Source organism: Hemibagrus wyckioides, unplaced genomic scaffold (genome assembly GCF_019097595.1).
Source record: "Hemibagrus wyckioides isolate EC202008001 unplaced genomic scaffold, SWU_Hwy_1.0 Contig24, whole genome shotgun sequence".
NCBI classification, from domain to species: Eukaryota; Metazoa; Chordata; class Actinopteri; order Siluriformes; family Bagridae; genus Hemibagrus; species Hemibagrus wyckioides.
The window spans coordinates 189,549-204,417 of NW_026690785.1; the positions used below are offsets into that span (position 1 = coordinate 189,549).

General features: G+C 37.2%; 3 non-coding genes across 3 annotated transcripts; 2 read left to right on the forward strand and 1 right to left on the reverse strand.

The window, feature by feature from the left end:
• The first annotated feature begins 1,059 nt into the window (after nt 1-1,059).
• trnal-uag (transfer RNA leucine (anticodon UAG)) lies at nt 1,060-1,141 on the forward strand. The gene has a single exon. It is a non-coding gene; the product is annotated as a tRNA-Leu (tRNA).
• A 322-nt stretch (nt 1,142-1,463) lies between these two features.
• trnas-gcu (transfer RNA serine (anticodon GCU)) lies at nt 1,464-1,545 on the forward strand. Its single transcript has one exon. It is a non-coding gene; the product is annotated as a tRNA-Ser (tRNA).
• A 3,342-nt stretch (nt 1,546-4,887) lies between these two features.
• On the reverse strand, nt 4,888-4,959 carry trnap-cgg (transfer RNA proline (anticodon CGG)). Its single transcript has one exon. It is a non-coding gene; the product is annotated as a tRNA-Pro (tRNA).
• Nucleotides 4,960-14,869: the final 9,910 nt, after the last annotated feature.

Here is a 14,869-nt window from a genome sequence, read left to right on the forward strand (position 1 = left end):
CTTCAGTGTTGTCACATGAAATGATATAATAAAATATTTACAAAACCGTGAGGGGTGTACATACTTTTGTGAGATACTGTATGTCCATGTGTCCATACAGCCCTAAAACATCAGGCATGTGTGGCTTGGGGTGCAGTCAGAATTCTAATTCATCCCAAAAGTGTTGAGTGGGTTTGAGTTCAGGGCTGTGTGCAGGTAACTCATTTTATTCCACACCAAACTTGTAATAAACATCTTCATTGAGCTGGAACATGTTTTTGTAAGAATATAAAAACATCCTATACAATTGTGCAGCAGTTTGGAGAATGCCCACATACTGGTGTGATGGTTAGGTGTCCACAAATATAGCCATATTGTACATATTCAGGACTTAGAATTAGTATTGTTGTAATAATGTTGTAATAACTGGTTGTGCATGTCAATAAAGAAACATATGTAAAAATATGTTAATATAAATACTGAACCCTTCTCAATATCTCAGTACCTCAGGTTATGGACTCTCCTTTCATACATATGCATACTTGTACCCTTTTTTAAAGGGCTACTGTAATATAAGCAGAACATTCATAAAGCTGCAAAAAAATGTTCCCAATTATATATTTGCTTGAAATCTAATTTGTGCAAAGCCAATATTAAGTTATAACTTGTACTCAATTCACAGACAGATTAAAGTGCACAGTAGAATTGCACATTTTATTAGGTAGAATGTGTGTGTGTGTGTGTTCAGTGATTGTTTGCAGTCTGAATGGCCCAGGGGAAGAAGCTGTTTGTAAGTCTGGTGGTGTGAGACTTTGTTGACCTGAAGCGCCCCCCAGATGGCAACAGGTCAAACAAGTGATGAGCAGGATGTGAGGAGTCTCCTGTGATGGCCTTGATTTTGCTGAGGCAGCAGGACCTGGACATGTCATCCAGGGAGGGCAGAGGGCAGCCGATGATTTTTTGAGCTGTTTTTCACCCTCTGCACAGTTTGTCTGTCCTCATCTGTGCAGCCTGTGTACCACACACCCAGACAGTATGTCAGTGTGCTCTCCACAGAGGTCTATAAGTACTGAGCCCTCGGGTAGTGTGGCCGAGTGGTCTAAGGCGCTGGATTTAGGCTCCAGTCTCTTCGGAGGCGTGGGTTCAAATCCCACCGCTGCCAGCTGAGCCTTTTCAAGGCAGTGGTTGTGGGCTCTGGCACCACAAAGGCTTTACAGGGGTTGTGGCTCCTGTGCCTTCTGCAAATGTGCTTAAGAGTTGCCGTTAGCTGGCTGTCTGGCTGCAAAAAAAAAAATGAGCTCACACGCTACTGGAGCCCCCAGACCCAGGTGCTGAAATAGCTCCCAGGGTTTGGCAACTGGTGTCAATGCCGGCTGCTCCGTTTCACACCTTGCTTTTTCAAACAGCAAGTCCAAACAACCACTCCTCTACGGAATTGTTGCGGTCTCTGTGGACATTTGGTCGTGGGTGCCACAACTGCACCTGACGAGGTGGCCGAGAGGTTAAGGTGATGGACTGCTAATCCATTGTGCTCTGCACGCGTGGGTTCGAATCCCATCCTCGTCGCTTGTGTGCCCTTTAACCTCCTCTTTACCACAACTCTTGCACGCGCAATGCATCGGAGTGCTAGAGGGGATCAAGAAAAGCTAGCCCTGGGTCTAGGTGTTTCGCAACCGTGGGCTGTATTTCCATGTTGGTTGGACACAGATGCTGTAAGGCTGACGGGTCGCCACTGGAGATCCATGCAGATCAATGCAGTGCACAGTCCCGAAGACAGCGGCCCGGATTGTGCGCCTTTATATATCTCATCAAAACCAGATGAAATATCTAATTGGTCTAGATTAACTGAGTGTGTTAAAGATATTAGAAATTGGATGGCCGAAAATTTCCTATTATTAAACTCTGACAAAACGGAGATATTACTTATTGGCCCAAAAACTAGTACACAGAAGCTCTCACAATTCAGCTTGCACCTAGAAGGATGCACTGTTACTACTAGCTCAACAGTGAAAGACCTGGGTGTAATATTAGACAGCAACTTATCCTTTGAAAACCATATTTACAATATCACAAAAACAGCCTTCTTCCATCTTAGAAATATTGCCAAGCTTAGGAACATTTTATCTGTATCTGATGCAGAAAAGCTAGTTCATGCATTCATGACCTCCAGACTGGACTATTGTAATGCATTACTAGGTGGTTGTCCTGCATCTTCAATAAACAAGCTACAGTTAGTCCAGAATGCAGCCGCCAGAGTTCTTACCAGATCAAGAAAATATGATCATATAACCCCAATATTATCATCCCTGCACTGGCTACCTGTTAAGTTTAGAATTGACTATAAACTAGCTCTACTCACATACAAGGCTCTAAATGGTTTAGCTCCCACCTATCTATCCAGTCTTCTAACACGTTACAATCCACCACGCTCTTTAAGATCACAAAATTCTGGACTGCTAGTAGTTCCCAGAATATCAAAGTCCACAAAAGGAGGTAGAGCGTTTTCGTATTTAGCTCCAAAACTCTGGAATAGTCTTCCTGACTGTGTTCGGGGCTCAGACACAGTCTCCCAGTTTAAATGTAGACTAAAGACTTATCTCTTTAGCCAGGCATACATCTAACACTTCCCATAACCTTGCACTCCAGTACATCTGATTAAATGCACATTCAGCTAGTACTGCTAATATTATGAACAGCAGCTACGCTAATGCTGTTCCATTGTTTCCTTTCTTCTACCCATCCCGAGGCATACAGAGACTGTGCCGGCTCCAGTGGCATCCGGAGATGCACCAGCTCCAGCCGGGTTCTGCTTGTGAGGATTGGGATATTCAAGCAGCGCCATGGACAACAACCTCCTTATTGATTCACATAACACTATACACATGCTGTATCTACATCACACAATTGTCACCCAAATGAGGATGGGTTCCCTTTTGAGTCTGGTTCCCCTCAAGGTTTCTTCCTCATACCATCTAAGGGAGTTTTTCCTTGCCACAGTCGCCTCAGTCACCTCAGGCTTGCTCACTTGGGATAACATCTAGGACTGTTTGTCTGTTTGTCTGTTCATATGTTTGTTGTTTTCTTATGTGGTTTCTCATGTAAAGCTGCTTTGAGACAATGCTCTTTGTTAAAAGCGCTATACAAATAAAATTGAATTGAATTGAATTTATTGCAACAGACTGGGATGCAAGTTCATATCAGCAAACCTTGTCAACAAGAGCTTAAGCCTTTCAAACCTTTCCTGGGTTTGGATCTTGAATCACGTCTGGTAATGGAAGCATGCGTGGTACAACCATTGTGACCGCCTGCCAGAGTGCCTCTCCTTCCCGACCTGGCAGGCCTCCCTTGACCACAGCCCCACAACCCTCCAAGTGCATGGGTAGCGTCGCCAAAAAAAACATAGTTATTAATTAATGTAATTAATTAACTGATTAAATATGATTGTGATAGTTAAAACTATTGATAAACTGATGAAAATGAATTACCTGTAACTAGAGTGAGAATCAGTGGTATGTATCTCACTATGTACAGTAAGTTGTATAGTTGATCCATTTCTGAACACAGCTCTGTGAGGATTCTGTATAATAGTGCTGTATGTGCTGAACTTTACACGTCTCTAGAAGGACACACCCAGGAAGTGATGCAGTTTTAGAGTCATTTTGTACAGATCACTTCACACAGTGTCAGTGACAGAAATCTAGAGTCATTATGGCTGGTGTTGTATTTCAAGATTCATCATCTATACAATACTATAACCCTTTATCTGTTTGTGTGGTTTTTAAGTTATTTGTACATTTATAAATAATTATGATAATTTGCTGTGGAAAATCATAGGAAACTGATCCAGATTTAAACAAAATCTCTCATAAGTAAATTTGCTGTGTCTATAACCAAAAGGTAATTAAATTCAGTTCAATTCAATTCAGTTCACTTCAATTTTATTTGTACATCACTTTTAACAATGGACATTGTCTCAAAGCAGCTTTACAGAAATACAGAAATTCACAATAGAAATTACAAAGCTGAAAATTAACTTTACCCCTAATGAGCAACTCTGAGGCAACAGCAGCAAGAAAAAATTCTGTGAGACGATATGAGGAAGACTCAAATGTGAACCCATCCTCATCTGGGTGATACCAGAGAGTGTGATTATGAATAAATTACCTTCTAATTGTATATTATCAAACATTAAAAGCAGCAGAGGAGATGATCAGATCCACTTGTTTAGTTTTATCATCAACTTTAGCAGACAGACGTGGTGGCATAGGGATTTACCTCCACATGGAGTGATGAAAAAAAGGAACTCAGGTTTAGATTTTGGATGTTGTTTGTACCATTGTAGGTTGTTTACTGAACCACTGTCTTTGTTGCTGCAGGACAGAGTAACATCATCACCTTCATCTACAACTTTATGAGTGAAAAGTGGTTCTAATAAATCTGCCATGGAGTCACCTGTTATAGAGAAGAGAACATAATAATTTTTTAGTTTTGAGTTATATAACTCATATTCTATTTTTTCTTAACATCACACAGGCTAATTAATCATTAATTTATTATCTCCTTTCTGAAAAGATCAATGTTAACTTACCTAATGAAAGCCACAGACACATGAATATAACAGTGAACATGATGAATGGTGTTAGTAAAATGACGATATTCTGAGGTCTTTCTGTACTCTATTATATTAATATTTCAGAGGTTCATGTCTCCACAAAGTGTGACATTCTCCATCCCGCTCCCTGTATTCCAGAGATAGGCTCCAGGTTGGAGCTTTAATTTTCAGAGGTAATTACAGTGGGATTTGAACCTTCTTGGACCTCTGGAGAAACAAGCTTCCAAGCAAGAACCAAGCCGGCAGTGCAAGTTTCCATGAGTTTTATCCCAACCACTCTATTCCATTTAAAACCAGAGCTCATCCGGGATTTGAACCCGGGACCTCTCGCACCCGAAGCGAGAATCATACCCCTAGACCAACGAGCCAGGTCGTCCCTGTTGAGCTTGCTGTGCGCCAATGGAGGTTCACTGTACTCTGTAACTGTATGACCTTCCTGTTCATATGGACTGGGGTCCGAGTAAAAGGAACTCAGTTACACAAAGTCAAGTTAACAATAAAGCGAGGGCTCCTGTGGGATTTGAACATTTTTGGAATCGAGACGCTAAGTGTGAACCAAGTAAGCAGCTCTTGCCATTGGGCCAAATATATCATTAACCTCGGTGGACATGAAGATCAAAATCAATTCTTGTAGAACAAGCTTGCTTTAGTGTCAGGTGGAGGTTTCAGTATAGGTCAAGTTTACAGGATTGTAGCTTCTTTGCTGGAAACTGTACTGTTGCTCCAGTATAGCTTGGTGAATATTATGAGGCTTCAAGTAGTTTCTGTGACATTTGCAGTAAGTTTAAAAATGATTCCAGTTGGTAATAAAATTGAATTAGCTGGTTGCTAATGAAACTCAGGTGGCTGGTGGGGTATGGTTTGGTAACTGTGACAAGGTCTCATCTGTTCGATAGGGTGACACTAGGAAGCTGTAATGGAGTCCCATGTGGTTGCTATGGATTTTAAAAAATATTTTAGTATGATTTATGTCATTTACATGGTTGTTACTGTAGTCTTAGATTTCTGTTCTTGGTGAACAGGAATGAAACCCGATGTGGTCTTTAGCTGTTGTAGCTCATCTACCTCAAGAATTGATTATGGGGCACTATTTCAGTGGAGCTTATTTATTTCCTGATTGTGTGATGGAGACTGTGTTTTTATTTTCCACAATTCTTATTCTTAGTTATACATACTTTCAGGTATCCTGTAATTTCCCTTTTTATATTCCTGTAATATAAAAAAATATATTAAAGATCCTGCAAAGACACACATGATGAACACATTAAATCTCATGCTGAGAAACAAACAAACAAACAAACATAAAATAAAATAAAAATAAATCAGATCAGCTGCTTGTCAAAAGAGTTGTACAATATCCACATTTTTATTCCTAGAACATAATCAAATTCCAGCATGTGATCTTTACACTGTCATTAAGTAAATAAACCATCAAACCTGCCACTATTGTTTATGAGAACTGCACTTAATACTGCAGAGGGAGTGAACATGTGGCTTCTTCAAACACACACCTAACTTTTCTATCTGTATTTGGATTCACTTAGAATGTTTTGTCTATTCAGTTCAAATAAAGTATTCATATATGGTTATATACATACATTTCTATTGGATCAATAATCAGAATGCTGATGTTATGCATAGCTTCCAGTCTTTTCTTCTTATTGTGATTCTTTAACACTTTCATGTTTGAGGTCTCTGTAGGTTTTTGGACAGTGAAGTTGACTTTCCTGTCACTGTGGGCTGTAAGGCGCAGTAGTACAGTGCAGAGTCTGATACTGAAGCAGGCGAGATCTCCAAATCCACACGCTTCAGACTCTTATGAACTTTAGCAGGCAAATGAGGATGAGGAGTATCACCTGTCTGATTCCCTCCCGATTCCGTCAACAGAACGAGGAATTCTGGTGCTGCATTGGAATATTGTCCATACCACTGTAGATTGTTCATAGAAACAGTGTATTTATAATCACAGGAGAGTGTAACTGCTTGCTCCTCTTTACCATAGACAGCAGAAGATGTTGGAGTAATGCTGTCCTGTGTGCTCTCACCTGAAGAGGACATTTATTTCAGAATATTATCATTTTATATTATACAGTATACATACAGTACATGCTTACAATCTAAAACACTCACACATGGAAACATTTCTTTACTAGTTATAAAACATTTAAACATGATATATGGGGATATATAAAATATAAGCTTACCTATGAACATGGTAAAAAACAGAAACATACAGAAAACCATCATGTTTTAATTTCCTCTGTTCTTCTGAAAGTTTCCTTTTTATGTTACTGTAAATGTCAAGTTTCCTTCTACTCTGTCTTCAGTGAAGCATCTAAGCATTTCTTGTGTACAAAGCCTCAACAGTAGCTTCCCTCTGTTTTAACCAATCAGAGTGCAGGATTTGCCACATTATGTAAAATACACATGTTCTAAAAGAATTTAATGAGCAAAAGATTCATATATTTAGTTCCTGTATTTCCTATTTATATGAACTTAAACCTTTTCTAATCTACAAAATATATTGTTGCAATTACAAACAATTCTTATTGTGAAATTAAATTCGTCAGCAGATTTATAGTACACCCTTAAAGTCTAAACAAAACACCAGAGGTACTGTAGTGATTGATAGGATTTTAAAAAATTCCCCATAAAATTATAACAATATAAAACCCCTAACAAGGTGGTGTTTGAGAGCATGTGCACAAATACATAAGCATCTTGTATTAAGCTCAAGATTCTGCAGTAATTCAAGTGTTTCAGTCGGACTGCACTCCACACACCATGTATCTGTGCTGAAGCTTTGTTCAGGTTTAATGTTCATGGCTACTTTAACACTCCACATGGTTCTGTTGTGTCCAGGTCCAATCAGGTTCAGTTCTAGAGTATTTTCATGTCATGTACTGCCATCTGCAGGAGCTGAATTTAAATAGACATATACATTGTTTACATCAAGAACCATCAATATATTTTAAAACAAAAGTATTGCTCACCACGCTGGGAATAGTTCACAGTTTCAATTCACAGATTCATTTGGAATCATTACAGCATTTCAGCATATCAGAACACAAGAATAACCCGTCTTTTTCTTTTTTATCTGTATTTCTGACATTAACCTAGACAAAAACAAGTCCTCAGATTCAGCATCCTTAAAGAGACAAATTTGCTGGTGTGCTTGTGATTATTGTCCTTTAATATGACCCAGTTTCAGCACAACATAAGCTCATTGACAGTCTTACATTTGTCTTAAGAATATTCTAATATAAAGTGGAGATCATCAATGTCCAAATGATTAAAAGTTTTCTAGAGCCTGTGGCTGCAAAACAACCGAATCCTCACCCCTCCACCACCATGACACTTGGTATGAGGTGTTTGTTGTGATAAACTCTGTTTGACCTTCACCAAACATGAAACTATGAATAATGATTAACCATCAGTCCAAAAAAATATTGTTCCTGAATTTCTTAAGATGCTGCCATGTTTTTTTGGAGAGAAAGGGCTTCTTCCTCTCACCTCCTCCATGAAAGCCATATGTGGAGGCAGGACTGAGGTGGAGCACAGGTTTGTGAATGGAAGGTGGTGCAGGGAAGAGTAAGTGCTGTTTCCACAGGTCAGGGTCATAACACTTAAGACCTGGGAAATGCAACTGTGAATGGATTTTTGCTGATCCATTTAAAATTTGGCAGACATTGTACATCCATTTAACTGAAAATACAAATGTTAATACACAATTTCCATTTTCATTTCATTTTCACTCAATCTTGATGAATTTCATTATGATCAATAAAAGGAAAGCAAATTTGACTAACACTTTCCTTATTCATCCATTTTAACTTCTTGTAACTATACAATGGAATTATGGTCTGGAGTGCTCACATTTTGTTCTGGATCTTAGTTCACATTTGGTAAAGTAACATACATTTATACACACAGGTATAATAAACACATGAAAGAATAAATAAATGTATGAATGGAAAAAAATTACAGGATATATAATTATAGGATATTGTTTGTACCAATAAAGCAGAATGTTATCTCTGCATCACTTATATGAACATTTCAGAGTAACAGTGTACTGAATAAACAAAAAGTAACCATGTGCCTTTATCATGAATTAACTTGAATGAATCACAGAACCAGATAGGATCTTGCGCATGCGCGGTCAATACGAAATGAACGAATCTCTCCCGAGTCATATTACGGATTCATTCAAAATGAACGAATCTTTCACGGAACCGAATCGGAGCCACGGAGGCCAGCTGTACGCCAACTGCATCCTGTTAAAACGTAAAAAACAAAAAAATCTCTGTAATTCACTTATGGTGTTCTAGATGGCTACTTAATTTACACCTTAACACGAAGCAGGATGTAAGACTAAACATGTCCTGTTCTCCAAAAAAGATGACGTACTGTACATTTCCTCCCGTCGCCCCATCATAAGTGCTTCTTCTCATCACAGTTTCATAATAACACATCTAACATTCTGTCACGTTCCTTACAGTAAAAACAGCTTGAGTAAAATAAAGGAAAGGTTTGTTTACCGGTTAAAAGGTTTGCATTACTCATTACGATATTTATCTTCATGATGCTACCAAGTTAATTATCCAGGCTTGCTAACAGTGTAGATAAACCAGTGTTTTTTTCACCCACACCCAGAAATAGAGGATTTTGATATTTTAAAAAAAGGGAGACGTAAAAATACAAAAATTTCTTTTTTAACGCCGAAAAGTTAATGAACCTGTGAGTTTGTAAACTAGTTAAGCTGAGAATAAACAGACAAATATTAGCATTAGTTAGCATTATCTCGCATTAGCATTAGCTTGGGGTAATTCACCGTACATGGTGACTGATTAAAGTCTCAAAAACCTCCTGTCCCAGTCCATCATCCGAAATCTATCTAAATATTATACGGAATAATTATTAAAACCTTCACCCGAGTTCAGCAAGCTTTACACTCTATATGATATTGTGTAAATGAAATGATTAGCGAGGTTCGCTAGCTAGATAACATACATCTGTAACCAAGTCCTTTGGGGCGCTAACTGGATAATCACTAGTCTAATCATGATTTAGTGTGAAACCAGTACTCAGGGTTGGGAAAAGTGATCTGTTTGATGGGGTAAATATTATAATGTGGAAATAAATTCTCGTTAGCTGAGCTCATCAGCTTGGTTCAGGAGTTTAGCATTAGCACCAGTAGGCAAGTTTGCTAGCAGGCTAACTAAATATTATATTTACATCAACTGACCCAAACAATTGTGTAATAATTACAACAAACAGACAAGCTCTCTCAGTAGATAACATTAATCTATAATTTATTATTTACACTAGCTAGCAAGCTGCCCAATCACAAGACTTAGCATGTTTAAGTTTTAAACAGTAGCCAGGGTTCTTAAAGGTGTCCTACTACTGGGGTAAATATTACATTGTATTGTATATTATGTTATATTATATTGTATATTTATTGTTTATTGTATATTTATTGTAAAATCAGTGTGACATTAAAGGATAAAGATCGTCCTACCGTGAGGGGCTGAGTGTTGTCAGAAGGAGCTCTTTCTCCCCGCAGGACGCGGTAACCATAGTAACCAGTGATTTCCGGATTGGACCTAAGCTACAGCCCAGCTACAGTTTAAAACCCGTCCATTTAAAAATGAAATAAAATAAAATAGCAGTCCCAAATGCATACTGTGATAACTAATACATTAACAAACAGAAAACCCAAAACAAATGGGTAAGTGCAAAGGGCACTATTTAGACACACACACACACACACACACACACACTGACAGACCCGCAGCACAGGCGATCTCACCCAGTGTCCAGCTCTTCAAGTCCTGCAGAAATCCGCGGAAGTTTTGATAATTTTATGATCATTCCTAAATATTATACAACATTACATTAGTAATATTGACTGTCAGATACTGAGTCAGGAAGTGGTTATGCCCAAGGCATTAGCGAACTAAGCGGCTGCTTAGGGCCCCGTAGCCACCAGGGGGCCCCCAAGAGTACATGAAATGACCGTCTTTTTTTTGATATCTGTCAATGGACAATGATTATTATACAAAATGACAATAATTTGTTATAATTAGTCATATTGGTGGCACAGAGGGGCCCCCGAAATAAAATGTTAGGATATTGTTTGTACAATTAAAGCCAAACATAATGACTGCTTGACTCATAAGAAAGTGTCTGTTTCCTTACTGACAATGTTATCATCTTCATCCTACGGACCGATTTTATCAGATTAACATCATCACCTTCATCTACAAGTGTGAACAGAGTCCTAGCACCTGACCCACAATAAGATAACTCACTAAACCATCTTTTTGCTCTTCTTTTTCATTTTTAAGGTAATTGAAGGTAATTTATTTATTAATGACATTAATAAATAAACTTCTGAACTATAATTAATATTATATAATGTATATATTTAGTATTTTGTGCATTTCTTTGTATAGCCTTCCCATACAGAGTTCCATAGAGTTCCTGGACTAAATCGCTGTTTCACTTCAAATATTTTTCCATCTGATTTTATTCAGTAGGGTTAATTAAGTGTAGTGACCAAAGAACAAAACTGGAGCTATGATTGCACTGGTGTTAATTACAATCATACAGGTCTCACAAACAGAATATTGTCTATAGAGAAAAAGAGCTGCAGAGGAACAGGAACTTTTCCTCCAACAATTTTCTTCATCTATTGATCAAGAGGAGAATAAACTGTGCACCTGAGCCTTTCCTCATTAATGTTCAAGAACACGTCTGTTTAACAATTGTGTTCAACAATTTATTATTAAGCAACTTTTTAAAATACTTGTTCTTTTGGTTTGTAACTTGCAAACCAAAGGACTTAGCAATATCAGCAATAGTGAAGAAAACCAAGTGGGCATAATAACATTGTTATCCTGAGTGTTTAGTTAGTTTGTGTTTATCTTTTGAAATAAACATCATATTTATTCATATTCATGACAACTCTGCTTTACCTCACACAGCAACTCTTTCTCATCTACTAAACAATTAACAAATCTTAGTATGCTAAAACTACAGTAAAACCAAGCCCCAGATCCATAAGCTGCAGCTGCAACCTAATGAATGGTCATTCAATCAGAGTTTATTTTTAGTACCTACTTTATCCTGGTCACACTTCCACAACTGTCTATATACATTATATATACACACCTTCATTCATTCATTCATGCTTTGTCCTGGGCAGGTGAATCTGGAGCTTCTCCCAGCAACACTAGGGATGATGCAGGAATACACCCTGGATGATACAGCAGTCTAATGCAGGACAAAATGCACAGACACATTCACACACTCATTCAGACTTAGGGGAAATTTAGCTCCAGCTGCAAATGTTTACACAAATGTTGTTTGTGTCTGTGGTTAACTGATAAGTTGGTAAAGTGAGTCTCTTTCATCTTCTGTGGTTTTAGAAACTTAATATACCATGTTGATGTTTTTGTAAAGCCTTTCAGTGACTCTGTATCACTGTGCTGTTACTCTTAGAGCACAATGATAGAGTGCAGAATCTGAGAGCTTTAGACCTCTGATAGTAAGTTCAGTAGAGTCTCTGCTTGTTTTCGACTCTAGTCGACGATCATCAGGAGTGCTATCATCACCTGCATATGACCTTGCGCCTTTATACAGTAAAAACTGTGGTACACTGTTAGGATATTGTTTGTACCAGTAAAGATAAATACGATCACTGCTTGATTCATATGAACATTTCAGAATAACAGTCTCTGCTTCTTTCCTGACAATGTTTGCATCTGTTGGCCAAATTTTATCTGCAAAGCTTCCTGGTGTGACAAAAATATAAAGAAACATGTCAGTGAAGTATTTTTTGTAATTCCAATATTGACTTAAGGAATCAAGAAATTACTAGATTAATACAAACATGCTTATTAATTAATGCAATTATTTAACTGATTAAATATCATTGTAATAATTAATAACTGATTGAAATTTACCTGTAACTAGAGTGAGAATCAGTGGTATGTATCTCACTATGTACAGTAAGTTGTATAGTTGATCCATTTCTGAACACAGCTCTGTGAGGATTCTGTATAATAGTGCTGTATGTGCTGAACTTTACACGTCTCTAGAAGGCCACACCCAGGAAGTGATGCAGTTGTAGTATAACTTTTTACAGATTATTACTTAACAATATCAGTGAGAGTGAACTGAGTAACCAGTACAACACAGAACAAAAACACTGTTACTTCACAAACCATTGCATCAGACATGCTATTTTATCATTGTAAAATATTTATTCCTAAATAAAAGGATATAAAGGTTTGACAGCGGCACACGCAGCACCGCACGCGAGTGGTCTCCTTGTTTGTAGCAGTATCCATTGTTAAACTTAAACTGAATTGACTTTATTTTACTGTGAATACTGTGCACAAGAGCAGAAAACAAATGATGCACTAATAAATAAGGCAGTTATAGTCACTGCTTAAAAACCCCAGAATTGTTCTGTAGTGGTTATACCATCTGTAGAGATATTGCTATGTGGAGAGCAGGTTTCCTGTGTCAAGCTTTAACACAAACGAATGAAAGTACACACATTGCAGTGTTAAATTACGCAGATATACTACATAACTAATAAGACTAATTAAATCTAATTAAAAACAATTTCTGAATCTACAAAAATCAATGTTAACTCACCGAGTGAAAGCCACAGACACATGAATATAACAGTGAACATGATGGATGAGCTTATAAATGAAAATAAAATTTCTGCAGTCTGATGTATTAACATTATAAACATTCATGAAGCTCCACCCCCCAGCATCACATGACAGTGTCACTAATGTTACTGACAGATTGTTGATTCTTACTGAAGCTTTCTGGCTTTACATTCAGCACCACATGGATAAATTTTCCTGAGCACATGGTAAACAAACACAAACTGATAGCATGAAAAATACTTCAATAAAATAAATGAACTAATGAATGTGGAAGTGAGTGTGCATTGTGGGAAGTGGAGTCTGGTACAATGCAGGATGGGAAATGGAAATTTAGGTGTGTGTAGACCTAATGACCTGTTTATTAAATAGGATTACAAACAGTTGAGGAGTATTTTACTGTGGTGAGGAACAAACCAGCCTCTTTTCTTTCTCTAATCTATCATTTTTTATCAATATCATCTGTATTGATGGATTTTTATATCATTATTTTTCATTTAAGCATGAAACTGTGTACAAATAAAGAGTGTAGTATTTATATTATCTCATGACAAACATCCCATTGCAAGTGAACATGTACATTTCATTTTTACAGAAATTGCATGTATAGCCCTACTACAAGTACAGTTTCCTTTCTGGATTCAAGCAAACTCCTTCCAAGGCTTGATGATGTGTTGAAAATGACACTAATTAGCTTGATTGTACAAGCAGAGATTATTAAAACATTCTGATTGGTTCTAGACTTTTTTATATATAAAAGTATTATCTATGTAAGGCTGAAGAATAGCTGTAGTCTTTATAATTGTGTAAAGTATTCATAATCATAATGTCAGCATCTCTGGGGGATGTAAGCAGAATCCTAGTACTTGTCCAACAATAAGATAACAGCCTCCACCATCTTGTGGTGAAAGGAAAGAGACTTTAACACACCAAGGTCTTTTCTGTTTGAACTTAGTTATTTATTTATTTTTTACTCAATCATAAAACTATGCAGGAAGTGAACTGCATAGTTCACTATGAAAGCAGGAAATTAATGTATTTATGTAAAAATGATCAATTTAATCTAGTAAAAATCTAATCTAATAATTACATTGTCAGTATTTTAATTATATATGTTAGTGATGTCTCTAAATTAGAGAATTATTGTATAAACACCAGCAGGCAGATTAATGTTAGAAACACTAAGTGGAAGAGAATAAGGTTTAATTGAGAATAAGGAATATTTTTTTACTTGATAATTAAGGTTTAAACTCACAATAGCATCAGAAGAAGAGAAAGAAGAGTAAAGGCAGATTTACAGATAAGTTTCCAGTTTTCAGTGTTTCTGACACAGAAGGTGCTTTTGCTTGTCAGAGAAATGACATTAGATGATTATTTATTCTTATGACAGTTTAGTGTTAAGTGGACAGTTGTGTTGTTTAATCAGAATGATATCTCTGAAATTATCTTAGGCACTAAGAGTAACCAGGGCAGGGGTTAGGATATTATATCAGCAGTATGTATGATAGAAGAACAAGTATACTCTATGTCACAAAGGTTTTACTGTGAAAAGTAACTTCCATCATCTCAGAGAATGTGAGCAGGT